This window comes from Pollicipes pollicipes, unplaced genomic scaffold, assembly GCF_011947565.3.
Source record: "Pollicipes pollicipes isolate AB1234 unplaced genomic scaffold, Ppol_2.1 Scaffold_6138;HRSCAF=7277_pilon_pilon_pilon, whole genome shotgun sequence".
Lineage (NCBI taxonomy): Eukaryota > Metazoa > Arthropoda > Thecostraca > Pollicipedomorpha > Pollicipedidae > Pollicipes > Pollicipes pollicipes.
The window spans coordinates 32,007,896-32,011,472 of NW_023596818.1; positions in this window are offsets into that span (position 1 = coordinate 32,007,896).

Consider the following 3,577-nt stretch of genomic DNA (forward strand, 5'->3'; position numbering starts at 1 on the left):
TACTCACCTGTCACCCTGCCCACCGTACCTGCCCCCACCGGCTTCGGCCTGTGGTACTCACCTGTCACCCTGCCCATCGTACTTGCCCCTACCCGCTTCGGCCTGTGGTACTCACCTGTCACCCTGTCCATCGTACCTGCCCCTACCCGCTTCGGCCTGTGGTACTCACCTGTCACCCTGTCCATCGTACCTGCCCCCACCCGCTTCGGCCTGTGGTACTCACCTGTCACCTGTCATCGTACCTGGCCCCACCCGCTTCGGCCTGTGGTACTCACCTGTCACCTTGTCCATCGTACCTGCCCCCACCCGCTTCGGCCTGTGGAACTCACCCGTCGCCCTGCCCATCGTACCTGCCCCCACCCGCTTCGGCCTGTGGAACTCACCCGTCGCCCTGCCCATCGTACCTGTCGTCCTGTCCATGGACAGTTGTACGTCGTTGGACCGTCCTGTTCTATCCGCTACGCCCGCCGTGGTGCCTACAGTCCTGCCGTGGGGTCTACCTGCCGCCTTATCCGTAGTATCCGCCGCCCCAGCCGTGAAACCTGCTGCCCTCGCCTGAGTACATGCCGGCGCATCCGAGGTACGTGCCTACAGTCCTGCCCATGACCACAGATATCTGGTGCTCACCTGCTCTGTCCGCAGTACCTGCCGCCCTGTCCGTGGTACCTGCCGTCCTGTCCGTGGTACCTACCGGCGTGTCCGTGGTACCTGCCGCCCTGTCCGTGGTACCTGCCGTCCTGTCCGTGGTACCTGCCGTCCTGTCCGTGGTACCTACCGCCCTGTCCTTGGTACCTGCCGCCCTGTCCTTGGTACCTGCCGGCGTGCCCGTGGTACCTGCCGCCCTGTCCGTGGTACCTGCCGGCGTGTCCGTGGTACCTACCGGCGTTTCCGTGGTACCTGCCGCCCTGTCCTTGGTACCTGCCGCCATGTCCGTGGTACCTACCGGCCTGTCCTTGGTACCTGCCGTCCTGTCCTTGGTACCTGCCGCCCTGTCCGTGATACCTGCCCTACAGAACCGGGCAGCCGGCCGTCCCGACCCTGACTGCGCGGAGCGCACCGCTCTGCGCTCCGCGCTCCTCCTCTGCCGGCACCGGGCCGGCGCCCGGCATCAGTCTAACAGGAGCAGCGGAGGAGGGAGGGACGCTGCAGCGCGCCGCGCACCTAGTGAACGCCGGGCGCTCTCCACCAACGCCACAGGGCTGTGGGAGGTCGGCGCAGTCGCTGGGTAGAGGACGGCAGCGCTGGCGACGTGGCCGGTGGCGGCGCGGCGTTCCTGGGGGGTCGGCCCGTTAAGGTAAGCTCCGGCGACGGCTGATAAATGATCCATAAAATGGTGAAGTGAGGGAGTTAGCCCTGACCATGTTATTATCGTTCCGCGTTGCGTTGTGTGCAACGCCGATAATGCCAGATTGTGCTATTAAGCGGGGTAACGGCATGTCACAATGCTGGTCAACAGCGCCCTCCGGCTGTGACCTAGTTTCAGTGGAGACCGCCACGTTCATACCGATGAGACGGACAGGTGGAAAGTCTGTAAACGCCACTTGAGGCGCGCTGAACGTCTCGCTGCATACTGAGTCCTTGCACTGTTCGGAAGCGGCTTCAGAGTTTACAGCTGGGGCCCTGCGCAGGGTCAGCAGTGGGATACCGTTTATCTTCAGTGTCGGGGCCACCTGCTGGGGGCTGCACGTGGGACAGGGCTGGAGCCGCTTTTGTTGATGGGTGACGTCAGCCAGCTTTACACCATTCGGTCTGCTTTACACCATTCGGTCTGCTTTACACCACTCGGTCCGCTTCACACCACTCGGTCTGCTTTACACCACTCGGTCTGCTTTACACCGTTCTGTCTGCTTTACACCACTCGGTCCGCTTCACACCACTCGGTCTGCTTGACGCCACTCGGTCTGCTTTACACCACTCGGTCTGTTTTACACCACTCGGTCTGTTTTGACAGACTGTCCGGATGACCGTGTGTGCTATTCGCTCCTCCACGTTCCCTGGGCTCAGCCTTGGCGCCGTTCCATGGCCTGGGTACGCGGTTCATCCAGGTTCTTCGGCGACGGTCGAAGGGCAATCACTACTTGGGAGCGCACCATGTCGCATTTTGCGAGTACGGAGTTAACGACATTTCTGCCTGTATAGATATGTGATTAAGTGTTGTAATGCAAAGATCAAATCAACCTTAATTGAGCTGGTTAACACACGCTCGGGCGGGGGGTCAAATTGACCCCCCCCCGAAGGTTTTTCCGGAATGGTTTCCGAACTGCGCGGCGTAGTAGGGACAAATTTTGGATAGCTGTAGACAATTGAATAGCGGATCGTTTGGTATAACAAATTTAGATATGCCTTGTAAGATCGCTGATCTATGGCAGGTCAAAGTCAGGCCATGGTTTCAGCGAAGGCAATTTCTAGGGAATCCTTCAATCCAATCCAACAACGGAGTGTTAGACGAAACCGTACATATCTGAGACGCTTTCTTTGACAACACAACTGTTGAATGAGCAAATTACACTGACCTAAGGTCAGATACGAAGGTCACACCAAGATCAAAACCAACCTGTTTATTACTTTAGGGCTTGCTGTATGAGATAGCTTCTGGTGCTCATTTCGAGTTTATTGATGGCAGGAACCGCATTATACATCTTCCATGGACTTCTTAGAAGTCAGAATAGGCCATTGACCTAAAATGACCCAGGCCACTATTTTGTTTTAGGAGCATATTGCCCAGCGCAATCTTTTTCGCTTAGTCAAATGCAAAACTCAAAGCAATCTTGTATGATTTTGGTCACCTTGACCTTCAAAAGGTCAAAAAAGGTCACTGACCTTAAATAAGATTGTGACATTTTGCTTAGAAACGGTTATCGACGTTCTGGGGGAACTTTGGAGACCAACCTGGAACTTGACCTTGTTTGACCTTTTTTGACCCAAAGGTCATGACCTAGGAACCTAGAACTTTGACCTAAGTGAGTTCACATACAGGTCAATACATCCGGGAAATTTGGTGTCTCTAGCTTTCTTAGTTCCCGAGATCTCAGGAGGAGGTCAAATTCCCCACCTCTCCCCACCCGAGCGAAGGGTATCTAGGCGGCCACACGGGCGCGTGTTAATTGAGCTGGATCAAATCAACCTTTATTGAGGCTTGTGAATGACTGTTGAGTCAAAGCCATTTGGTCACATACTTGAAAGGATGAGACGCAAGGGACGTTCGTTCAAAGGTAACTCGGGAGGCAACGCGAGGTAGCGGTAGTACAGAAATGAATCCCTCCCCTCTAAAGACGTATGTACGCACTCTATGTGCGCGATGAAGGATGTGCAACGCTTTTAACACCACGAGCAAACCTGCAAAATAAAAGCAAGATCCTTTTGGGCCAAAAAGCAGGCATGTGAGACCTCGGAGCGTGCGCTCCAACTCAAAGCAAATGCCGCGATTCTGTTGAAGAAGTGTTTTGAAAAAGACGCCATCTAACCTAAACTCAGCAGACGGACACAGTTTACGGCTTGTTGACACGTGTGACACATGTAAGCAAGCTGTCAGCGGATCCTCAGACCTAGCAGAACACCCAGAATGCCGCTGGGTGGC